This window comes from Rhinolophus sinicus, chromosome 13 (genome assembly GCF_057876585.1).
Source record: "Rhinolophus sinicus isolate RSI-liver-muscle chromosome 13, RSI-T2T, whole genome shotgun sequence".
NCBI lineage: Eukaryota > Metazoa > Chordata > Mammalia > Chiroptera > Rhinolophidae > Rhinolophus > Rhinolophus sinicus.
In genome coordinates, this window is record NC_142513.1 from 55,215,136 (window position 1) to 55,241,894 (window position 26,759).

The 26,759-nt window shown below is 45.1% G+C and overlaps 1 long non-coding RNA gene across 1 annotated transcript in view; it reads right to left on the reverse strand.

Moving 5' to 3' along the window:
* Positions 1–422: 422 nt before the first annotated feature.
* LOC141568302 (uncharacterized) overlaps positions 423–26,759 on the reverse strand; it is a 38,477-nt gene continuing 12,140 nt past the window's right edge. The window contains exon 3 of the long non-coding RNA XR_012491427.2: positions 423–519. This is a non-coding gene — a long non-coding RNA (uncharacterized LOC141568302). The remainder of the gene's footprint in view (positions 520–26,759) is intronic.

Below are 26,759 nucleotides of genomic sequence, written 5' to 3' on the forward strand. Positions count from 1 at the left end.
GACTTGGAAAAAAGTCCTGGAAGTACACACTGTTCCCCAATAAAGTCCTGTTCCCCTTCCCCAATAAAAAATCTTTTAAAAAATAAATAAATAAATAAATAAACTTCCAATGAGATTAGATTAAAAAACTTAGATTAAAAAACTTCCAAGATTAGAATGAGAACTAGGAACGTTTATGCTTCCTGAGAAAACTTATTCTGCTTCAAGGTACACAGGGCTGGTTATGGGCTAGTACACTGGTGGCCAGTCACCAACATACTCAGAAGCCAATGGACAATGCAAGACACTTCCCTGTTTTGTTTCTCACTTGGTACCCACCGAGTAAGCCTCTCTGGAGCATGTGCAGGCCTCATCATCCCGTGTTCTCTGCTCTCTCCATCCCTCTCCCTCCTCCCTTACGAGGTCCCAGCATCATCTTACCAGTCGCCAAGGGCCACAGCCGAGCAGACCATCGTTCCTGCTCCCACCTCTCAGCTCTTAGCATCTTCCATCTCTTCCCTGTTCTTCACCAAGAAGCATCTGTAAAACCAAATGACACATTGCCTAAGAAATGGCATCTGCAAACATAATGTGAATGCATGATTTTAGCACGAGACCCTCTTCGCGACATCCTGGGGCAAGGAGGTCAGGCAGATGGAGTTCCCACGGAGGCCTGTCTCTCAGATGACGGTGCTGGGACAGGGGCACTGTTCTACGTAGCCCAGAGGATGTACTGTTGTTTTGCGGGATTTGTAAAATTTCTGACAGGACCAGTCATCGGGGGATAGAAAGAAGCAGAGAATCCCTAAAGAAAAGTCCTGATGAGGAAGGAGAGACCGCAGCCTCCTGCAGGGTCGGTCAGTCAGTCAGTCACACACCACCACTTCATTAACCCCGTAATCTGTGCCAATGAGGACATCCTCTCTCCATCGTGTCCTCTTTCTCAGCAGAAGGGACTAAGCCCCTCGGATGGCCAATATCCTCCAAGACTTCAGTCTTTATCCGGAAAATGTGTGCCAATCTTGCAGTCTTCCACTGCACGTGCTTATACAAAAATCAAGTATAGAATTCCTTCCCAGGGAAACTATGAAGCAGATTTCTAGAGCCGGTTAAGATGGGGCAAACACACTCCACGCTACCTCACTCAGGGTTACAACTAAAAGCCCTGGGTGGGGTGCATAAGCAATCATCAGAGAAGTCAGAAAGGAAATAACAGCAGGCAGATGGAGGGACGATCAACACTGAAAGGGAGGTAGATATGACCCTCGGTCCATTGGTTGGTTCTTTTCTCCCCTATCTCCCAGCTTCGATCCAAGAAAGACCAGATCCCAGAATTTCTCAATAGATACGGAGGGAAAGGACCCAAGAGGAGCCATCTTCTTATGGCCAGAGGGCCAGAGAAGGAGGCCCTATGGAAAGAGAAAGTGAGAAAACCCACTGTTTTTCTTTTCTTTCTCTGTGCCTCATGATGGTGGCTGCAGCCACGAAGTCACCTGAAACGAAGAGAAAAACTCCTTTCTGTCCAGAAAAATGAAAAAGCAGGAGAGAATCCTGGCTATTTTTTTGTGTGTGTCTTTCCTGTGGCTGCTTCACCTCGGAGCCAGAACCAGTCACAGGAAATGCATGGGGATGAGTTAGAGGCAGGACTAATGAAATCATAAGCGCAAAACTGCAGGCATGAAAATACCAGTCACCAAAGCAGCGAACGCCCATTACCAAAACTCAATCCCTAACCAGAGTATTCCTTCAAGGAAATGGTTCAACCGTGTAGCTAGTGACACCCCTGCAAGGCAGAAAACCTCCTCCATCGGAGGTGAACCATTATGGGGACCGAGCTAATAAAAGCACACAGATTCTTCGGCTGCTCCACGAGAGAATGTATGTACTAGTCAGACACAACTTTCATTTATTTAATCAAGACCTAGCTTGTCCAGCCTTTCAACTGGGAGTAACTTTGTATAAGACAAAAATAACCTAATTCATCATGATGATAGAAATTTGTCTGCTTCTTCCAGGCCCTGCCAACAAAATGCCAGGAATCTTGCTTCCCCGGATGGCTTATTAAAATGCAGCAGACCCAACGTGCATTAGGGCTGTGTGACCTAGCATGTCCTACCCAACAACTAACACTTGCCAGATGTGCAGTCTCACCCACATCTGCAAGCACCTGCTCAGAGGTGGGCCTCTAGAGCCAGTGCAGGGAGGGCACTGCTGTTGCTTTATTTGCCCTCCAACTGATACACTCGGGAGCAAAAAATTAAATTCTAATGAGCAAGGGGCGGAGGGGTCGCCAGGCGGAGAGGGCAGCATTCCAAGTGGCAATGGTTTCAATTCAGTTATTTCCCACTAGATTTTTGCAAGCATATTCCCTGGATTTCTGCACCCACACATGTTGAGGCTGAACCCCAAAGTTCCTATCCCCACCATGACGACCTTGGATAAAACTCTTAACTTCCCTGAGCTTTGCCTTTCCAATCTGTAAAATGGGAACAACTACATGCACTTGCTGGGCTGCTGCGAGGATGAAATGAGATGAAGTGTGTGGAACTGCTTTGCACAGTAAGAGGAACACAATAATTGCTCAATAAACATTCAATCCACATATGCATGTTTTTAACATGTAGGCAGGGCCGGAAAACATGGACCTCTCTTCTGTTCTCAAACCAAATCACCCTTCACACACACATCTGTCTCTCTTTCTCTCTCTCCCTCCCTCTTTTCATCTTTGTCTGGGACTCTACTATATTGCAGGGCCAGGCGGAGCAAGGCAGTTCCTATTTCTGAAGGTAAAACATCAGAAACAGGCATAGAGACAGAGGAACGGAAGCCCAATCTGTCCGTGCCACTTCACTGCCCCAAAGGCATGAGGCAGCACTGGCACGAATCACTAGCTCTACCCACAGATTCCCAAGCAACATATTGTTTAGTTTGGTATGCTTTTGAACTTTATATAAATGAAAACATCCTTATATACTCCTAGGTGACTTCTGTTTTACACTTAACCTTCTATTTTTGATATTTATCCATGTGAGATGCATGAGACTATAATTTATTCATGTTAGCTACCGTTGTGTGGCTATACCTGCATTTATTCTTCCACTGATGGATATTCATGCTGCTGACAGTTGTTTGTTTGTTTGTTTGTTTGTTTGATTTCTGTTGCAAACAGCACTGCAATGAACATTCTCAAGCTGGTGTAGATGATCAAAAGATTCCCAAGGCATGCAGCCAGGAGAACACTGCTGGGTCACAGGTTTATGCATATTTTCAACTTTAGTCTATCGTCCCAAATTATTTTTCCAAAGAGCTTGTTGCAGTTTACACTCTGATGTCCCAGTTCTTGGCAAAAACATAGAAAACCTCCTTGGGGAACATTATGCCTGCACGGAGAGGGTGCTGGAGTTTCAGAAGACTGACAGAATTGGTGCCCACACATGCCACATGGAATTTCGCAGTCACAAACATTCCTGCAGGGGAAGGAGAGTTTTTGTCGTGTACATAATTTCTAACAAAGAGAGTCTTGAGATGAGTGGTTTTGTGGCCCCCTGGCTTTGGGGCGAAAACCTCCCCACGATTAACTTGTACTATTCAGCCCATGAACAGAACACTCTGTAGCTGCTACTGTTTTTCGCATGGGGAAGGTAGAAACTGGCTAAGACTTTACTTCCAAACCACCTTTCATCAACAGACTCCTCCAGCTGTACTGACATCTTTGAGGACAAAAAAATCATACTCTTCTACCTCCTTTGTATATGTAACACTTAGTATGGGGTCTGCATGTCAGAGGTGCTCAATTAAAGTTCATATAATGGAATGAAGAATTAATCACTTTGGCAGATACCACTATGTGTTGTCGAAATCTGTCTCATCCACCTTCTGAGCACAGAGCTAGACTGTATTTCCCAGCTTCCCTTGCAGTTGCTATGACCATGTGACTGATTCTGGCCAACCCAATGTGAGCAGAGAGGCTATCTGCTCCCCCAGTCGTGCTCCAGCAAAACCTCCCATAGGATCTCCACATTCTCGCTCTTCCTGGCTGCAGCTGGATGTTTTTCTTCCCCTCAGTCATCACCTGGATTCACATCATGAAAGGTGGCAACAGCATCTTTTTAAAAATCAACCAAGCAAATAAACATGTTTTTTTTCCTTTCAAACAAACAAAGCTGTGTGAGAGCCTCTCTGTGTATTTTGGAGTGATGGAAAGAGCAGACGAGCACATTCACCATCCAGAACCTCAGGAGATTTGCTGCCTAGCTGCCCCGGCAGGCTGCCAGGCTGGCTCTGAATAAAGTTGTATTTCTGATATGATGCCATTTATACCTAGATACCCCTTCATGTATACCTACTGGTTAAAACCAGGAAGCCAAAGGAACAGGGGCACTGAAATTCAACAAGGAAGTAACAAGGTGTATTCATCATCTATTGTAGCACAACAAATTACCCCAAACCTTGGTGCATTAAAACAAAAGCACTTATTAGCTCCCATTAGTTCTGTGAGTCAGGAATCTGGGAACAGCTTAGCTGAGTGCTGGGCCCCAAGACGTCTCACAGGCCGCGAGCAAGCTACCGACTAGGGCTGCAGTCATTGTAAGTTCCCCCTGGGAAGGAATCCACTTTTAAACTCACTCTGTGGTGATTGATAGGCTTCAGTGCTTCCTGGGATATTCTCAGGTTCCTGACCAGCTGTTGGCGGGGGCTGCCCTAGAGGGTGAGTGGGAAGGCTTTGTCATAACATGGCAGTAGCTTCATCAAGAGTGAGCTAGTGCAAAAAGTGGAAGAGAGAGCGAGAGCTACAGAGAAGCCACAGTCTTTTACAAACGAATCTTTGAAGGGTCATCTCGTCTCTTTCTTCATTAGAAGTCACTAGATGCAGCCTACACTTAAAGGGAAGGAACCATCTGGAAGCTGCCTTCCACACAAGGAGCTTGAAAATGGTCATTCTGAGGCAGCTGGTTAGCTCAGTCGGTTAGAGCACCGGGATCTTAACAACAAGGTTGCCAGTTCGATCCCCACATGGGCCACTGTGAGCTGCGCCCTCCACAACTAGATTGAAATAACTACTTGACTTGGAGCTGATGGGTCCTGGAAAAACACACTTAAAATAAATAAAAGTTTTTTTAAAAAAATGATAATTCTGCCAATTCACTCCTACATTTTTCTGAGCCCAACGTCTACATTTCATTTATCTACTCAAACGTCTTAATAGCTCTTCCAGCTAGCTTCAACATTTCAGGAGCTGATGTTATAATGAGAAAACTATAATGAGAATTAAATCCAATGTGCTTCTTCCTTTACTGGGAATGAAGCTATCCACTCCTGCAATGGGATACTAGGCAGAAATAATGGCAAGTGGCCTATTTTCCTCTTTTATGTCAACACTTACCAATAAAACTCAAAATTCACACCAATTACCCAGCTGATTTTTTTAAGTAAAAATGCAGGAATTCCAAACATGAGGTCACAAAAGCAGTCTTGCCTACTTTCAATGCTAATACATAATTAAATTTCCATCTGCATCTTAAAATTGTGTTTCCCAACCAAGTATGTAATTTGTGAATGTACTTGTTGACAAATCATGCTTTTCTTACATAATTAATTTAACGTAAATTAAACAGCATGCATCGCGTACCAGATAGGAAAAATATGTTTTGAAATTCTGAAATTCAATTTTTTGTAACACGCAAAGAATGACAAAATGGGTTCTTTTTCTTTTAATTCCTACAAGATGAGGAAAGGTAACAGATGATATGTTCCCAGGAGGTTCCAGACACAAACTTTTGGAAAGCACCTCTCTGCCTTACGCCCCCCTCTCCTCTCCAACATGTGAGCGACCACGGACAAAATCAAACACCACAATCTGTTGCCATGGCCCTATAAGCAGCACACATTTGGAAATATCCGTCCCCAGCAAGCCCACACATTTTAATGAGCCATGGCCAACTGGAATGACGGAATCCTTCAGCCATGTCAAATGCTGCCACAGCTGGCCCGGGGCGGCAGCAGTGGCCGCCTCCCCGGGACACCACCCTGCGTCTAGTCACAACCACATGGACCCTAAGTGCAGAGCACAATTTTCAAGCTCCATGCAGAGCCCAGGAGAAACTGGGCTAAGTGGGGAGCAGGGAGCCATGGCAGTCTAGCAGAAGTTGGAGTGTGTTGGAGGAGTACCAACTGAGGCAGGAAATGGGCAGGGCGTGGGGTCAGCGGCAAGAGCTGAAAGGCAAACCTAGTGGGACCGGCAGCCTTGCAAAGGCATCTGAAAGTGTAAGGTCATTCAGCGTTCCAGAACCAGGGACATCTTCAGATGTTGACATTGCTTTTGCCAAATGCCAAGTTGGAAGATGTGTCTTTTCTTTGGCTCATCAAGGTAGAATAACCTTTGTGCATTTTTACAAAGAAAGAACTGTGACCTCCCAGGGTCTACAACCATCTCATTTTGCTCTTTCCTTCTATCAGCAATATTTATTTACCAAGGGGTCTCAAGTCCCTGAGAAACAGTCCCTGCCCTCAAAGAGCTTTTAGTCTGGGGCAGGGACAGACTGGATGTAGATAATTATGACCCAGCACGGACTGTCGCCTACTCTCCACAAGTAGTGATCAGTACCCTATAAAATCACGCGGCAGGGGACTCTAGCCCAGTTGGGGATGGGCCTTTCGGGGTGCTCATTAGCGATGATAGAAATGACAGTTTAGCCGCGACCTCAAAAGTGAACAGGAGAGAGCCAGAGAAAGTGAGAGGAAATTCAAGGCACAAAATCTCTGCGTACAAAGAAGCAAGAGAAGACGGCACAGTCCGTGCGGGGCTCAGATCACAGCATGGCGCCTCTATAAATGTATGCTCAACAACCCATGCAGGTGCTGTTAGCCCCAGTTTATAAATGAGGAAACTGAGGCACAGGTTAATTGACTTTCCCAAGATCCCCCAGCTAGTGAGTGGCTGAAAGTAGTTCAAAATGACTGGAGCATACTGGGTGGGGGGTGGAGGGAGCAGATTGTCCCGAGCTATAAAGGCGGGCAGGGGCCAGATCACACATCAAGTTATGAACTTGCAAGCATCTCAGCAACCCCTGAAGGCGGTCGGAGTCGGTGAAGCTAGGAGGTGGCATGAGCTCTACAAAGCTCACACCACGTGGAAAATGTGCTGGAGTCAAGCGAGGATGGTGGTGGAGACCAGCAATCTGGTCAGAGAGGATGGTGGCCTGAGCTGGGCGCGTGGCAATGAGGGTGATGGTGACTGGGATTCCTGGGACCTTTGGTGAGTATAATCCATGGAACTGTAGCTCCTGGGATGGGACGGGAGGACACGGGGGAGGCATGGAGGCCCATGGCCAGGCTCCCGGCATGGGTTCTGTGAAGATGGTGGGGCCACAAGAGGAATTCTCTGAGATCCTAGAACAACAACAATGGGACTCTTTAATGACACCAGGCTGGACGCTTGGAAGCCTCCATCTGCCCTAGAGCTAGGTCTGCCAATATGACCAGAATGACGCCAGACACAGGCTCCTTCTCCTTTGCACAGGATTTGGGAGAACAGGGCAGCCCTGATGTCTCTACGTCCTCGTGGGCTGTGTGTCCAGGTAATTCCAGGGCTTGGCTTTGGTCATCCCAGGAGGGCCATGCAACTCCAAGAGAGGTCAAGAATGAGCAGATGCACCCTCTCGCCTCTGGACTTTTCCGTCTTCACCCAACACACCGAATTCTTTTTTGAATCCAAATCAGCTTTGGCTCCCGGCATATTTTCCCAACATGTGTGGGTTTTAAGTGAAATTTAATCTGCCTATTTCTGATTCTTCTACACTTAACTCATTCACAGGGTGTGAGGAAACAGCTCCTTGACATCCAGGAAACCTTCCCGTACATTTTATGACATTTTAAAGCCTCCTCTTCTTTTGTCTTAGACATAGGGAGCCACGACTTGCCAAGTATTAACAAACTCTCTCCAAGATGTTTGAGTCTGATTTTACATGTCTTCTCAGATGGAACTAAGAGAACAGAAAACAAGGGATGGGGAAGGAACAGACAGCAGAATGAAACCAGAAACACAGTTTGGGTATTTGAATAAAACCAAAGGACTGAAAAAATGAAAGAAAGTACAGGAAGCAGTGATGTGATAACAAGTACCCGAGTCCCCAATGGCTCGCCACAGTTCTACCCCATTGGCCTTATCTTATATCCCTCCACAGAAGGCACTTGAAGATGCTAAGAGAACAGATATGCTGAATAATAAACATCCACTTTGTGGCCATTTCCAGCTATTCTAATATCTACAAGTCACCTAAATGTCCTGAATTAATTAATCAGTGCTTTTCATGTTTTGGCCCTATAGGCTGCCATAAGAAAGAGGTCAGTAGACACACACACAAACCATTTAAGATTAAATTACTTTTTATTTTTATTCTCCTGCTTCTTGAGAAATAAACCCTAAAAGGCACCCAGAAACGGTCATGTTTTATGACTGCTGACACATCTGGGGGTTATGAGAAAAGTCTGCATTCTTTCCCTTCCCTCAGCCAACACTTCAGAGAGCTCGCTTTTGGACCTGTGCACTGTACCTCTCTCTTCTTTTTAGAGCCGTCTAGCCTCGCCTCTGTCCTCTTCTGCCAAGCCATTGCCCAGGGCCCACCTCTGAGGCAATTACTTTATAAACAGTTCTGAGAAGCAAGGGGTCAGAGCAGGCGAAAGCTCGTCTGAAGAGGTGGCAACACTCAGGGAAAAATGTACACTACAAAGAGGGCAGCCCTATGGTGCACAGCGCAGCTGGACTCAAAGAAAACAGACCCGCTCCTGGCAGCCCCAGCCCCTCCCTGATGGGGGCTGCCTCAAACTGGGCCCCCAATGTGTTCAGGGTCCCCAATGAGGGCAGGGGATGATGACGAATTCATGTGGGTTGATTTGCAGAGAACGACCACAGATTGCTCTGGGCTTGTTAAGTCGGTATCCTCTAGACAAAATATAACCCAAAATACTGCAGGGTGAACCAGCTGAAACCACTGTCACCAAAGACTGTCCACACACCAGGACATGACAGAAAGGCTGCAGGACAGGAGGCCATCCAAATGGGATGCCATCTGCCACCTCCATTGCTCCACCTTGTTTTCTTTTTTATCAGGTGAGAAGGCTTGCTCGGAGATGGTGACTTACAACTGCCGTCATCAGCATTAGCAAAGAATTTCTCCCTCTCTTCCTGCCTCCCTCCCTTCCCCTGCCAGAAAAGGAGCACTGATGTGGCAGGCAGCTTTTCAGATTACGGAAGCATTGTCACCATTTTTGTGTTTGTCTCTGCTACTTATTTATTAATTTGTGTCCAGTCCTTTCCCTATAGAACTTGAAGTGGTGACAAAGAAATGATAAAACAGAGACTATAAAGAAAAAAAAGAAAAAAACCTACCTTAACGAAGGGAATATGAATTGGATGGGGAAGTACAGGCTTCCAGCTCAAGATGGCAGCCTGAGATCCACCCACCCGGCATCTTCTGTCCTTTCCAAGAACCTCAGAAATAGAAATGCACGGGGACAGAAATGAACACGCGTCCACAGCAGCTGTGTCACCTGGAGTCTCCAAGGAGCTAGAATTGAGCCCCAGTCTGTGTCGTCCTAACGCCCCTGAGTCTTGCACCAGGCTGGAGGCCCAGTGTGCAGGGGAAAGACAGATTGTCTCTAAGGTAGAGCTTATGCGTGTACCCACAGGGAGTGGCGCATTCTGACACTAGGCCAGTCAGCAGGAATGGGGCTGACATCTGCCTCTGTCTTCCTGGTCAGAAGAAGAAGACGGTTGTCTCTATGCAAATGGGAACGAGCCTCATTAAACCGAACCACTGTACTCCACTGAACATGAGGTATCAATTCCACAGGAAGACCCAAAGTCAAATCATCACCATGAGTTTTTCCTGAGAGGTCCAACAACCAAGATTTGCCCTGGAGACATGGGAAGGGAGCAGCTTGTGAACAAGTGGGAAAAACAACACCAAACAACCCACTGTTGCCACAGAGAAGGGATGGAAATCCAAGACCAATTCCAGACCATTCCGCACATTAGACTGTCGTCAGGCTAGCTAGAGCAATCCAAATCCCTCATCTATAACACCCAGTTGCCGCACCTGTAAAAGACCCACCCCACAGAGATAGTGCGGGGCTCAAGCAAATAATGTACAAAACGTCTTACAACCACACCCACCATATTGGAAGAATTCTATAAGCAGCTTTTACCATTATTATACTTACGACACGATGTTTACAAACTTTTTAAATTATAATGAATAATTAAAGGGCCATAGATACAGAAAAGTGTTGGTTTGCTTCTATGGTTGTTTGTTTGTTTGCTTTCTTGCTTATTTGTTTGACACATGAACGTTGAAACCTAATTGCCAACCAAACTTAACATAGTGCCTGGAGCCAGGCAGCTGCACCTTAAACCTTTCTTGCTTCAGTGCAATGAAGAAGTATTGTTAGGTTTCTGGAAATAAGAAGAGTAAGTTAATAAAGTAAGACAACTGTCCAACTCTGAAATTTAGGACAGGCATGTATACAAACAACCAGTTGGCAAATTCAGACACGGGACGAAGAGATCATGAAATGCACCCACACTTGCTTAGCCACAGGATATTACTGAAGTTAGGTCAGACCTGTTGCTAAGACCAATTAGGCTGAGCAACTGTGGTGAGTCAAGGTCGAGCGATAGCTATTATGTCAACAGAGGTTGGCAAGACGCAGCTGCACTCTAATTGTGGCACGCAAGGTCTCCACAGGCTCATACAGTTTATGAACAGTATAGGTAAATGCATTAACACAGAACCGCCCGCCCCCCAAAAAAGGCTCTAGGGGAAAAAAAAGAAGTACCAAAAGCTTCTCGAAACTTTTTTTTTAATCAAATGGCAACAGCATGCTTTTGGAAGGAGCCATAAGAACACACCAACGTAATGCTGACTAAAAGGCTAAAGATTTTGTATTTCTAAAGTAATAAAGCAACCGAAAACTCACTGATAAATATCCCACACTTACACTTGTTAAGAAGACTAACAAAATCTACATTTAAAAAGTTTGTAGTTCTGAGAGAGGAGTTTATAAAAAAAAAAGTCCCGGGCACCTTGGATTCTAATTTATCCCTGTCTGTGTTTCCATAGGTTTCTCAGCCAATAGGAAGCATCATATTGCAATGAGTGAGCCCCAAATCCATCTTCCAGACCATCCAGTTGGGGGCTTTTATTAGAATCATCTGGAAGGCTAAAAAGAAATAGCCATGCCTAGATCCCACCTGCAGAAATTCATTTCCATTCATCCAAGAGGACCCAGACATGGAATTTTTAACAGATCCCCAGCTCTAATCTGTACAACTAAACCTCAGTATTTGCCAAAGACAAGGCCCTAGAAAGCATGTCTAAACTAGCATGTCAAAAGCCAATTTTAACCATTCGAAGGATACATTATCTGATACAGAAACTACTAGCCATACATAGCATGGAAGCACTTAAAATAGAGCCAGTGCTTGTGAGGAACTAAATTTTATATTTTCTTTTACTAAATGGATGTAAAGACTGATACTCAATTTAATTATTAGAAAATGTTTACATAGGTTTAAAACGGCTTGAGTATATGAATCTACTTTCTCAACCATAAATTTTGTGAAGCGTTTCTGGTCAAGTTAATGTCTGAATTGAAAAGTGCTAGAAGTATAAAGGCATACTGGATTTCACAGACTTCATACAAAAAATAATGTAAATATCTCATTAATAATTTTTATATTGACTACATGTTAAAATAATAATGTATTTGATATATTGGGTTAAATAAATATTATCAAAATTAACTTCACTTGTTTCTTTTTACTTTTTTAACATTGCTACTAGAAAATTTTAAATTACATGTGTATGTTCCAAGGAAAATGAGCAACTTATAGCCAAACATAACAAAAGGCACATAGAAACTAAGCATATAGTTTATTACTTTAGAAAAACACACAGAAATTAAACATGGGACTATCAGGAGACACAATAATAGCTGAACCACACTCACTAATATTTTAGACATTGGAATTATCAGACGCAGAATATAAGTTTTAAGAAATAAAAGAAAACTTGAAATATGAACAAGAAATGAAAAACTTTTAAAATTAGTAAGCATAATTGAAAAAAAAAAAAAAAAAGCCAAACAGAACTTCTAGAAATGAAAAACCATGGAAATTGACATTAAAAACTCAACAAAAAGTGAGACACAGCCAAATGGAAAATTAGTGAATGGAAAGATACAAATAAATGAACCAAAATGCAACACTGAGAAACATCTTTGAAAAAAACGTGAACCTAACATTAAGAGAGGTGACAGAGACAATACAAAGTTTAACAAATATTTACATCAGAATACCAGAAAGAAATGTCAGAGAAAATGTGGGAAAGGTAATATTTCACGAGAAAATAAATGGGTTGGAATTTTCCAGATTTGTTTAAAGCCATTAAGCTTTAGACCCAAGAATCACAACAGTCTCAAGCCGCATAACCTTCACAAAACATAACAGAATGGCGGAAAAACAAAAGAAAAAGAGGACCTATGAAAAACAGCCATGAAATGAAAATACAAAGACAGCTTATCAAAACTCGTGGGGGCGGGAGTGGGGCACAAAAACAGTACTTAGAGGAAACGTATAGCATTGAATGCATAGGTTAAAAATGAAGACAGTTCCAATCAGGAATAGTGAAGTAAATTTTTCTAAACTAGCAACGATGGAATCATGCAAGAAGAAAGACTGAATTATAGTAGATTTGCCATTTCCTCTTTAGAAAATAATACTGCAAAATCATTGTCACATGAACAGGTGATCAAAGGACTATACTGCCAAAAACGTAGGAGAAATTATTACAGAAATGCACCAGACAGTTGCATGTGGCTCTTACATCTCTGAGCAGACCACAACTCTGCCCACTCAAGCAATTAAGAGTGTCAGAAAACTCAGCCAGCGGCTCTCCTCTACACCTCTGAAAATGCACACCTTGGCCAAGAGCCTGGTGGTGACGGGGCCCTGGAGAAACGTGGGGAACATGGGGGTGGGCCTTCTCACTGCTGTTTGCCTAGGGCTCGCTTAGAGTGTAGCCTGTGTGAAATGCTTCGGGAGCTCCCTTTCTAGGCTGCTGGGGACCAAACAGCGTCATTGTCTGATTCCCGGCCACCAATACAAATCAAGCCAAAGAACGGGATTCTGGACATCTCTAACAAAGCCGTTTCAGAACGTAAAATTGAATGTGATGAGGTGTCATAACACATCCATCAGCAGGTCCTCATGGAGCATCCACGGGGAACCCAGGTCTGGATTAAGCCTTCTGGACCCATCATTAAGAAAACGTCCAGTTGTTCGAACTCAAAGGGCCTTCTCAGAGATTTCCAGACAAGCTGCGATCAGTCAAATGCAGCTTTCAGGCATTGCTTTCGGAACAGATGGTGGGAATTGAGGTCCTAGAGGCTCCCAGCATGCTTTATGGTGTCAGCTCTGGGTTCTTAGTTCAACTTGGAAGCCTTAGGCTCACATCCTCACAGGTCCAAGTGCAGTGGAAAAAAACAATACTCGTTTAGAAATTGCTCAACCAAAAGTCCTGAGATAAACTCTATTTGGACCTGATTGGTTTATGGGTCAACTACCCATTCCTAAAGCATTCACTGGGACCGAGAGGATACCACATCCTGGCCACTTCTGGCTCCTTCCACAGGGAGAAAATATGGAGCTGGGGGTTAGAAACAGCCTTATTCTAAGTCCTAAAATGTTTTCCTGTGTATAGAAATTTGACTCAACCTTGTTTCAGCTTATAGATTTTTTTCCCCAAAAGAAATCAAAAGCAGAGCTACTCTGTCTAGAAAACAAGTGGGTTCCTAAGAAAGAACTCCTGGGAACAGCCAGTTAGCTCAGCTGGTTAGAGCGTAGTGCCCTTAACAAGGTTGCCAGTTCGATCCCCAGATGGACCACTGTGAGCTGCGCCCTCCACAACTAGATTGAAACAACCACTTGTCTTAGAGCTGATGGGTCCTGGAAAAACACCCTTAAAATGAATAAAAGTTGAAGGAAGGAAGGAAGGAAGGAAGGAAGGAGGGAGGGAGGGAGGGAGGGAGGGAGGGAGGGAGGGAGGGAGGGCGAGCACGAGAGCGAGAGCGAGAGCGAGAAAGAAAGAAAAGAAAAGAAAAGAAAAGAAAAGAAAAGAAAAGAAAAGAAAAGAAAAAAGAAAAGAAAAGAAAAGAGAAAAGAAAACTCCTGCCATTAAGGATAAAAGGAAAAGCTTCGGGAACCGCACTCTGTAAGCACCAAGTGGAACCCTCTATTTCCCCAACCCATAGACCAGCCTTCCTGAAGTGTGATTCATTTATTAGTGGGTGTTCCTTCTCCACCAAAAACAAATTATGATTTCCTGGTTCATTCAGTTTGAGAAGGTTTTGGCTCAAGAAAGTCCGAGTATTGTTGACCACAGGACATTTCAGAGCCTTTAGGATTCGAATATGTGTTCGGAGTCTCCCGGGGAAAACACAACATGCAGAATTTCCCAAACCTATTTGATCATGAACCCTCTGGAGCATCTCTTGGGACTGATATTCCCCAGCACAAGTTCAGGGACATAACACACTAAAGGAAAACAGCTCACTTTCTGACCCCATCCCACCTTTCCCTGCCCATCATGTTATCTGAGACCACGAAACAGTAAAAGGTTCCTGAAAAAGGCTAGTTTTGTCCCTCCATCACTACCCTGGGATGTTCAGAAGTGAATATAACAACACAGAGATAAAACCCATCAAATCCCTGGCTTCTCAAAAGAAACGCTTTCTTCATCCAACCTATTACGTAGTCAATGAAATCAAATTGCGAAAACCCTGCGCTAACTCCAGCTCCGGTGGAGAACACTGGTGGGCTAGACCGAGAGGGCTTCTGGCCTCTGCAAGAACTTGAGTTCACCTCTGGCAAACCTCTGTCTGCAGCTGCAGAAGATCAAGTCAGGTTCACATCTGTTCCCCAGACACCCGACACCCCACCCCAGCTTCCCTATCCAACAAAGCCTGGCCAGGTTTTCACAGTTAATTCCTTCAGGGCCCCTGGCTCATCTCCTCCCCTCTTGCTCCTATGAATTCTCAGAGATCAAAGCAGCAAGTTCACTGAGGCTTTGTTTGCTCAGCATTCAGCAGAACACCTTAAATTTCCAGCTTGAAAGGAGGCTGAAAGAAGGTCAAACATACTCTATTGTTGAAAAACTTTAAAACAGCAAGACACGACCAGAGTATTAGCAGAGGAACCTCCATAATTTCTCTGAACTTCAGGGTCCTGTGAAGTGAGGGACTTCCCCCCCCCCCGCCGCCCCACCCCCAGCAAATTTAATATAAGAATCTGATGGGAAGGCAGCCAGAATTTTCCTTGGAGGTCACTCTGAGTTGACTCAGCCAATACACTGATTCTGAGATGGAAACTGGGAGCTACCGCCGCAACCCAAAGGGTCGGCCTCACATTACAATGAGGTATAAAAGGTTCATTCTGGATTACTCTTCTAATCCATTCACCCCATGTTCTGGAATGGCCCTCTTCCCCGCTGGCCTAGTTCACAAAACTTTATGGCATTTTAGAAAGGTCATCCAGTCTGGAGATTTTCAAACCGTTTGGCAGCAGCAAACATTTTCCCAAATAAAATATTAAATTGGACCCCAATATAAAGCCTGAATTTCTACCTACTCAGCCACCCTCCCCCCCCCGCCCACCTCCACAAGTGTGGCTTTCGGCTCCCCATTGGAAAAATCCTTGACGAGTACAACCCCTTCCATTTACACAAATGCTGGGGACCAGAGAGACAAAGACAGAGCCCAAGTCTCACATGCTCCGTATCTTAAACGCCCCTTAAGAGTTTGTACGTTTGCTCTTCATGTTTAAAGAAATCTCCAAAGTGCTCAGTCTTACTTTGCAAATGTCCTTCTCTTGTTCTCATCATCACTAACCCCCCCCCCGCCCCAGGAAACACCTGGGACCCCTGGCATCTGCCCCCCCCCCCATTCTCTTATCCCCCTGGTTCTTCAGCTGCTAGATCCTGTTTCCTAAACTCAGTTCGTCATTAGGATCACCTTGGAGCTTGTTAAAAATATAGGTTCCTGGGCCCAGCACTAGACCGAGGGAATCAAAATTTCTAGGGGGTGGGCACTAGAACCTGTGGATTTAAATAAGCACCCCAGATAATGACGTGAATGACGGGCCAGCTTTGGAAAGCAGTGCACTGGACTGAAGTCATGTTCCTTCTTCATATCCACCACCGACGCTAAGGAATTTTTACATTCAATCACAGCCATGGGCTAGTGGGATCAGAACTTCATATGACTTTCTCTGCACATCCTTTTGGGATTGGCGGAGCTGGGTGGTCTCTACAAGACCTTTCACTCCCGTATTCTAAGAAAGGAACTACAGACGTGTGCAAATATTTATCTATAAGAATGTGCATTTCTGCACTTAAAAAAACAAATGTTCAGCAATGAGGAGGTTGATTCAATAAATGTTGGTATACACATTGACTAACGTAACATTTAGAGATGTCCACAATATATATAACAAACTCGTCATAAGAACAAATGTGTAGTAAGATTCCATTGTTCACATGCATAAAAAACTGGGAGCATAAACAAGAAAATGTTAACATTATGTCCGGAATGGTGGTGGAGTTAATGGCAATGTTTATTTTCTTACTTGCGTTTCTTTTAACCTTCCAAAATTTCTATGGAGAACATGAATTCTGGAATCTACAAGAAAACAAAACTCATCTTAAAACTATCTTTGGCAAGGAAGAAAATGTGATGATTTAAGATATTAACTACTTCCACTCTTGGCCACATCTCTTATGATGATAAAGAATAGTTTTGGGGTTTCTGTTGTTACTGTGTTGAGAGTAAATTTATAAAATCTCTGGAAAACAGGAAGGCACACCATCCATAGACCAGATACAGTAAGAAATTTCTGGAATACAGAAAGCAAGTGAGATCCCTAGTTGCTTAAGGAAAAGCAATCATGTGAAGGATAAGGGTCAAAATAAAACCTTCCAGTCCATTAAAAAAAAAAGATTTATTTTTTTTTAAAGATTTTTTTATTGGGGAAGGGGAACAGGACTTTATTGGGGAACAGTGTGTACTTCCAGGCCTTTTTTCCAAGTCCAGTTGTTGTCCTTTCAGTCTTAGCTGTGGAGGGCGCAGCTCAGCTCCAGGTCCAGTTGCCGTCACTAGTTGCAGGGGGCGCAGCCCACCATCCCTTGCAGAAGTCAAACCGGCAACCTGTGGTTGGGAGGACGCGTTCCAACCAACTGAGCCATCCGGGAGCTCAGGAGCAGCTCCCGCCAACCTTGTGGTTGAGAGCCCACTGGCCCATGTGGGAATCAAACCGGCAGCCTTCGGAGTTAGAAGCATGGAGCTCTAACCGCCTGAGCCACCGGGCCGGACCCAAGAAGATTTTTAAATAGGAGAGGAAGGTGAGGACATTTAAAGAATCTATCCAAGAAGTCCAACTTCTATTCACTGAGAGGAGAAAAGAGAGAAAATGGGGAAAGAGGGAAAAATCAGAAAAAAAGAAAAAGCGTTCAATGGAAGAAAGGCATGAGCATTCAGATAAAAATAGCCTGTTAAGTTCAACAAAGTAAATAACAAAAATGTTGATCTCTTTCAGAGCGAGGCACTGGGCTAAGTGATCTATGTGCAGTATGTATTTTAATTCTCATAGCACACCTGAGTTTGGAACCATCATTTTCCCCATTTTATAAATGAGGCAACTGATTAGAGAGATACAAAAAATACTTGCCCAATTCCACCCACCACCTACCTGGCACACATAATATTCTTCCTTATTTGGTTAATAATCTTACAGCCAACGTGGAGTTTCCATTGGCAAGACTGTTCCTAGGGTAGATAGATTGGCATGAAGATCCCTCTTCTGATGCAGGAGAATAGTCTTCCCTTTGTGTTTGGGCTGGTGAATTCTTAAGAGCTGTAGCAAATCAACACTGGCTAGCTCTGGAAGACAAGATGCTCACACCTGGTCCACCAGAGGGACTTTGGGAGAGAAACCTTTGGCTTGATCCACGCGGCAATGCAAGGTCACCTGTGTGACACCAGCTCTTACCCTGACTGCAAACAGCAGGACCTAATACCCGGTGGACCTTGCCTGGCTCACCTATAGCCTTTCTGAGACGGCGAAGATAATGCAACAAAATGAAATAATGTCGTAAGACACTCAGTCCCGTGCCTAGCATAGAGAAGGTCACCGAGGAAAATAAATAAGTATTTGCTTAGCAAACAGGTAACGTGCTTCGTAAGCTCACTTAGTAAGCGGTGGGAAAGGGCGACCTGCCCCTGTCAGCGCCAATATCAAAGCACAAGGTTTTCTCCTGGATTCAGTTTTCTTTCAGAAGGCAGGAATCAATCCATGGAGTATGGAATCTACATTGTGGGAAGGATGAGAGGGGCAGAGAGGCGTAGAAGGAGGGGGAGGAAAAGAGAGAATGGTGGAGAGAAGGGGAGGAGAGCCAAGGGAGAAGAAGCTGAAGACTAACAATACACCAAACATCGTCACAGCACCTCCTGGGCATCAGGCACACCTCCAAGTGCCTCGTGTGTATTATCTCATGTAATCCTCACAATAACCCTATGAGTCAGAAACTCACAGTATGTCCATTTCACAGATTGGTAAACTGAGGTACAGAGCAGTTCAGTAACCTACCCAAGTTGCACACAGAGCCGGAATTTAAACACCTTCCCTCTAGCTCCAGAGTCCAGGCTCTTTGCTACTACACCATTCTGCCTCTCAGGAAAATGGAATATGAAGAAACTTCCCGGTTCTTCCATTGTTCTCCTAGAAAATGAACTGAGGAACCAATTAGGCTCTATCTACTGTGCCTGGTCATTCACGGCTCTGACCGCACTTCATCGGAAATCTCTGGTCACTGGTCCACCTCCCGCAAAACTAGTTCCCTGAGGGCAGAAATGCATCGTCCATCTGTGAGTCAGACTTGCCACATCCGAACACCTGACATTCATTAGACACTGAACCCAGCAGAGCTGTCCTGGGATCTGGCGGCATGAGAGTGCCAGCGCTGCATTTCTGGGAGGCTGGTATGTTTGGAATTGTCTTGTTATTCTACTGGAACCTTCCAGTTTTTCCAGCTGCTCTGAGGAGTCACCATTCAACAATGCAACATGCCGGCTCCCCCGTGCTGATGCAGACGCTGTAATTCTCCAGGATGGTCCCAATTTCGTGTGAAGTTGACTTTTTCTCAATCAAAGCCATTGGCTAAGTGTTCAAGAATGATAACTGTGCTTTGTTAAAGCAAGATAAGACTTTTTATATATTAATAGATAAACTTGCAAGTCAGAGAAACTCTTTTAAGAGCCCGCAATCTCTTCCTAACCAGTTTGCTAATCATCTTAAGGAAGCAGGACCTTACAAGTTAGGAAAGACACACAATGGAACACTACTCCACCGTAAGATGAAACAATGCCATTTGCGACAACATGGATGGATCTGGAGATTATTCTGCTAAGCGAAATCAGTCAGACAGAAAAAGTCGAGAACCATGTGATTTCACTGGTATGTGGGATATAAAACTGAAAACAACAAAGGAAGGAGACAAACAAAGAAACAAAAACTTAAAGACACAGACTATAGTTTAGTGGTTACCAGAGAGTAAGGGGGGAAATGAGAGTAAAGGGGATCAAATACACGGTGATGAAAGGAGAACCCAATAAACTTTAATTTTTAAAAAAAGTCAATAAAGACAAATTTATATATAACATATAAATACATAATATATACTTAGAGAGATGGAAAACACATTTTAAATGTTTTCATTTGTTAATTAAAGAAGTGTTATGAATAGAAAAAAAAACAGAAAATGCCAAAAAGCAAAAAGGGGAGGAAAAAGTCACCCTGCCAGAAGTAACTGCCTTTAGTGGTGTAATGTATGCTCTTCCAGACTTTTCCTTATGCATATGTACTTCTACAAAAATGAGATTACAAATACTATTTTCAACCTGCTTTTGCCCCTTAATATTGTGAGTAATACCATCCTAGTTTTCCATGCACTTTATCATTGCTCTGACTGCACTTTATTGGAAATTTCCATCATTTTTTATGACTTCAAAGTATTCTATAAAAAGAACGAATCCTATTTACTTTACCAACCTGCTATTCCTGGACATTAAACTGATTCCAGTGGGGTTTGTTTGTTTGTTTGTTGCTCTTAGAAAATATTGCTTAATTCTCTCAACATTTTAAACAAATGCCACTCATCTAAAAGAATGGAACTGAAAAAATACATTACGAGCAGTGGTCTGAAATCATGTGGAATCCACTCGTGTCCTAAATGACGTTTTCACTCTGGGTTTTTTATTTTTAGATCTCTTCTTTCCTATCACCAAGCCATTCATCCATCCAATCACTCCCTCTCTTGATCCTTCAGCCCCTTCCTAGCTACTCACTCACCAGTTTTCCTGAAACAACTTTCTCGTGCCCTTTTGTTAAGTCCGGTTCTGCTATCTCCTCTCCGTGGCTTTCACCTACTCACCCCTCGTCCTGTGGACTCATACTGTCCTTTGAAGCCTACTACACAGAAACAGAGGACCCATGTGTGGATCAAAGAGTGAAAACAGCGCACTCTGAACCCTAAAGAAACTCAGAGTCTAATTGGAGATGCAAGGTACGTATACACAGCCTGTAATTTGGCTCTCTGAGGAGGAAAAACACCTTGATGTGGTTTTTTCACCAATTTCCACACTATAAAATATCCCCACCATAGCCAAGTTACTAACATGACTGAGTCCAGAGGTGGGAGGAGATGCACGTAAGCCAGCTCCGGGATGTGACTGCATGTGCATGAAAAGCTAAAATAACACCCGTGTGCATGTACATCACATGGCTGTGTATATGCACAAATACATGCATTTTAGCTCTGCGTGGCCATGCAGTCCTGTGTGTGTGTGTATAGAACCAGACAAGACAACCTGAGCAGACATTTCTGAGAAGGCAATCACGCCGTCATCACCATCATCATCTTCTTTATCAGTAACATTTATTGAGCATTTATGGGATCGAGCCCTGCCTGCAGTGTTTTATGTGCCTGGCTTTGCCACACACTCCTAGGAGGAGGTATCACGAGTACTGCTAATTTGGCAAATTTCACCCTTGCAAAATCAGAGTCTTGAAAAGGGAGATAATTTGCTTATGGTCGTTCAATGCAGTAATAAGGGGTGAAGCCAGGATCAAAATAAGGTCTGATTCTAGAGCCCAGGTTCTCAGGTCTGCCTCTTCTGTTGCTTCTTGCCAGGGAGCTAGGCCTCAGGGCTCCACACTGGGGATTCCCAAGGACTGGCTGTGACTCCAAAGGGCTGGACCGGCAGTCCTGTCAAGCCATGTGACCAAGCTTGCGTCCCCATTACATCACTTCTCCAATGCACGAGGAAGGCTGGTTAGTAACACCCGAAGTTACCCTTCAACAAATTATACAATCCTCTCTGCATTTAGCTATTTTCTCTCCTACCAAATGCCTCCCTAGGTATTTTCTTTTTTAACTATACCTTTCTTGTGCCTGTTTATATTGCCCTCCTGAACTCTCTATTATTATTTCTATCTCCTTATCAATATTCATTGATAATTCTTCATCATAAACACCTGGGAGACAAAGAACTTGTGTAACTAGAAGGAATGCATATCTATAAAGAGGTAGATGAAAGACCCAAGGGGCTGAGCAGATTACGATGTGTCAGCAAGATAAGGCTGCCAGTCAGAAGGCACACACGTGGGTAGAAAGGGTGTGTCGGTGTAGGAATTTTGCAATAATTCTCCCAATCCTTGACCCTGGGGAGCCTGAGTCTAGTTCCACAACAGAAGGACTTGAGAAAATTGGACAGAATTCAGCAGAGCACCACAAAAATGATTAAAGAATTGAAAAATGAGACCAACAATGGCTGGTTAAGCACACCAGGAATCTTCACGCTGATGGAAGAGGCTGAAGAGAGAATGAAAAATCGTTTTCCATTGAAGGCAGGAATGAGGAATTAATATTTCTTGAGTTTTTACCATGTGTTGGGCACTGTGTTTGGCATTTTATGTGTATTAGCTCAAATAACTTACAGTTACCCTTCAAAGTAGGTTTTATTAATCTCTAGGCTTTCATATGGGTAATGCAGTGTCTGCGGGGGGTTGGGAACTGGTTCCAGGCCACACAGCAAACACATGAAGTCTCAGAGGCAAAGCCCTGTCTCGTGGACTCTAAAAAGTCCGCATCTTTCCCACTTTAAAGACTGCCTCCTGTTGAGATGCCAGTCTCTCAACTGCTGCACTTCTGACTTGTGGAACCAGATAATTCTTTGTTGGGGGGCTGCCGTGTGCCCTGGAAGATGTAAGATGTCCCTGGGCAGTAGCCACTAGAAGCTGGTAGGATCCCCAACCCTTACCAGCTGTGACAACCCAAAAATATCTCTAAGCATTGCCAATGTCCCTGGGGCTGGGGGCAAAATCGCCTCTGGTTACGAGCCACTGAGGCAGAGGAAGTTCATACCATATCTAGTGTCCACTGCTGTCCATTTCTCCTAAGAAATTTTTTCAGCAGTCATTTGGGCCAGAAATAAGTAAGAACACACTGACAGTGAAAGCTATTAACTGAGGCATGTTTTGCTTTTACAAGATGCTGTGCTTTCTAAAAGTCAAAGAATGGACAAGATAACCTATAAAGGCCTTTCCTTCTGAAAAAATGAGAGAGAGAGAGAGAGAGAGAGAGAGAGAGAGAGCGAGCGAGCTAACACTTATTGAGTTATTGGGTCAGGCTGGGTACTGTTTTCAGGGCTTAATATATAGTAACCCACCTAATTCTCATAATGGACTATGAGGTGGGGACTATAAACATCCCCATTTTGCAGATGAGGAGACTGAGGCAAAAGGAAGTAAGGAAGCTGCCCAAGGTTTCACCGCTAGTGAGTGGCAGAGTTGAACTCTGAACCTGGGCAGAAGGCAGCCAGAGCCTATGCTTTTAACTCCCACCTGATCTTTCCCCTTATGCCCACCAGGAGCCAACAATTTATTAGACAGGGAGGAACAGCAAGAACGAGACCTTTTACCTGAAAACAACTGTCCCTGCCAGAATTAGCCCTGCACAGACAGCCTCATGAAGACTTTTTGTATTCTTTTTTTTTTTTTTTTTAATTTATTGGGGTATGAAGACTTTCTAACAGCACTCAGCACCCTCCCTCTAACTTGCAGCCAAAAAAAACAACAAACAAACAAAAACACGCAGTGTGAGTTCTGGTCCCTAGAACAGGGCTTACCAATAGCAATCTCTGTAGAAGAGTCACCTGAGCAACTTCTTTGAAATGAAAATTCTGAGGCCTTTACCCCAAACTTTCTGATTCCATGGCCCTGGGGTGGATCCCGGAAATCTACATTCTAAACAAGCTGCTGGGGTCCTAATGATTCTGATTAACTTGGCTCAAGTACCACTTGTTGAAAAATGAGGTCCTGGGACCTTGAGCTTGGGTCAGCATAAAAGCCCTACTATGGCCTGAATGTTTATGTCCCACGTAAGACTCTCATGTTGGCATCTTAACCCCCAACGTGATGGCGTTAAAGGTGGGGCCTTTGGGAGGTGATGAGATCAGAAGGGATTAGTGTTCTTATAAAAGAGACCCCAGAACTCCCTAAGCCCTTCCACCACGTGGGGAAACAGTGAGATGGCACCAGCTGTGACCTGCAGGAGGGTTTTCGCCAAGACACAACCATGCCTTGATTTGGACTTCCCAGCTCCCAGCACTACAAAAAATAAATTTCTGTTGTTTATCAGCTGCTGGTCGGTGGTATTTTGTTGTAGCAGCCCAAAAAGACTAAGGCAACATAATAAATTGGCTTAATCCTTGCACTAATTTCAGCAGGTATTGGCTTTCCTGAGACAGAGAGACAGAGAGAGACCATCAGATCAGCACGTTGATTAGTGCTGCCTGCTGGGGGTGCAGGAATGGAATTAAGGGCCTGTTTCATGGGTATCAGTCTTCTGCAGCTTCTGGCAAGAAGTCTTACCAGAATAAGCTACGCTCCTTCCACTAGACACTGACGATTAGTGGGCATCACGCAACTTTTGTCACAGAGTCAGTCAGAGTGAAGCAGGATGAAAAGCCCAGGAGTTAGTGATGCCAGCGACCCCAGCCCTGCCTGAGAAGGCCCAGGTTCACGGCCTTCTCCTCCATCTCCCTCATGAGGGCCCACAGCAAACCACGCTTCCCTGCTGAGCACACATTCAGCAGCTCAGCATTGGGGCCTGAGATGCATGGGCCAGGCCATGGGACAGGCTCTCTGCTCCTCTTTCCCCCCCACTGAGCCCAGCCAGAGCACCGAGACAGGAGGCAGGCAGCCCTCTGCAGACTGAAGTAGGACAAACGCCACGGGAAACGAGGAGCTGGGCCTGCCCAATATTCAGCACACAGCTGCAAGGCCTACCATCCATCTACGGGGTGAGTGAATGGAGTGGCGGGCCAAGTGAGTGACAAGTGAAAAACAGAGGTTCTAAGCCTGGCCCCCGAGCCCTTGTCTAAAATCGCTGACGAATCCCAAATGAGGGTTTTCACGGACAACAGGGGATCTGTGGAGGCACGGAAGACCTGCCCCTGGACAACAGGGCTGTGTGGTAAACAACTAGCCCGTCCCAAGACTGTGGGAGAAGCCACTGGAAGGCACGTCCGCATCCAGACAAGCAGCTCAGAGCAGCAGCAGGTCAACAACATGGTTTTAACTAGGAAAGGCAGAGAGGAGACACATGGCCCGAGGCAGCCCTGTGATGGCCAGGACCCCGTGCATCTCTTCCTTGGGTCATTCTGGTCAGTGTTTTCCCCGCCGAGGCCGTGTTTGCACTGGTGGGAGGCCTGGGCAGGAAGCACGGTGCCTGACACTCTGGGGACCCGGCCCCTCTGAAAGGTACACGCTCCTGTTTTCTTCCAACACAGAAGCCCTGCCTCCGGCCGCCGGGCTTCCTCTAAAGCCACAGCACACAGGGCAAACCTCTCCGCCCCGCCCGCCCAGCCCAGCGTGCTTCCTTCCAGCAAACCAGGCCTTGGGGCCTCTGTGTTTCTGCCCTGACCCGTGGCTGAGGCCTATTTTCTCTCCCCGGGCTGTGACCCTACCTCCCAGGATGCCGGCCATGCGTCTGTTGACTTTTCTCCTTCCTGGCTTCTCACATTTGCTCCATCTTCCCCATCTGTAAATGGCATTTCTCGGGGTGTGAAGCAGGCCCGGACCACAGGTATGTGTGCTGTCTCTGCCGGGCCGTGGTCCGTTCCAGTCAAAGGCAGATGCCTGCCGTGCCCTGTCCGAGCGGGCAGAGAGGAACGCGGCCTGGCTTTCCTCGTGGCTGTGCGTTCCTTTTTCGCTATTTTTACTTCGGAAAAATTACCTCTCCTGTCTGGGGCTCCTACCCTGCTGAGGGAAACAAGACGGTACGGAAACGTCAAGTGGTGTTGAGCCCAGAAAAGTCCTGGGTTCAAATCCTATGCCATCATTCCTTAGCTGTCCCCACCCTTCCTCCTCTGGAAAGAGGGGGACACTACAGGAAGGAGGGGGGACAACACAGCCTCCCAATTTGGTTCTTGTTAGGATGAGATGGCAGAGCCGAGGGAAAGGTCAAGTGCCCGGTGGGCACTCCTTAATGCCAGCCGCCTGTCCTGGTTAGAGCTCGAACCACCACAAGAAAAGGCACCAGGGACACCCCCCGCTCCCCATCACTCATGCTCATGTGTGACCTGGCACTCCCACTGCCCAGGAAAAGAGGCCCTGCGTCATTCCACATCAACCTCTACGTCCTGGCTTTCTGTTCCTTAACAAAACCACCTTGTTATATTTCATACTGAACAGTAAGATCCTTTTTAAAACAAGAAATATAGATACATCAATTTGAAAATGACAGTGAGGCATTTTAAGAAGCGGTGACTAGGGGAGGGATATCTCTTGTTCCCAAAAAGAATAGTTACCCTTTGAGCACTTACTAGATGCCAGATGCTCGGCTACATGCTTTACATATTTCCATCATACTCTTTCAGCTGCAAGGAACAGACACTTTTGAGAATGCATTGGCTCAGGTGACCCAAAGGCCCAGAGATGGTTCTGGCACAACTCGACCCAAAGTATGAATAGTGAATGGCTGTCATCTGGTCCTTTCTGTCTCTTTACCTTTCTTTATCTCTGTCTCTGTTTGTCTCTCTGTGTGTATCTCTGTTTCTCCCTTTCTTCCTCTATCTCTCTGCCTCTGTTTGTGTCTCTCTATCCCTCTGTCTATTTCTCTCTCTCTCTCTCTCTCTCATAAACTTGGAGGTATTTATGCTCCATGGGTGTTTTCAGAGCTTTTGAGTCTCAGTTATCATCTGGGATTTCTATCAGACTCCATCTGCTTCCAGAACTGTGTGCAAACAGTAACATCCAAAGCTCAGAAAAGAGGGGCCATAAAACATTTCTGTCTGACCTGAAAAGCCATATGATCCAGACTCCGCGAAAGCGGTCAGAGAAAGGAAGGAAGCACAGATTGTCGGGTCTGGTCACAGCCACAAGGAAATTCTCAGACCCACTTGTAATAAAACCAGCCCCAGCGTGTGCCTCGTGCCCAAGGTGTAGCTTTCCAAACACCCGTGCCTGGTCTACCAGGAGAACATGCAGGCCAGAGTTCAAATCCTGCCTCTACAGACTTCCACTGTGTGATTTTGAGCGAAGTACTTCATTTCTCCGAGCCTCAGTTCCCTCCACTGGAACAGAGGCCTAAGCACTCCTACTGAGAAAG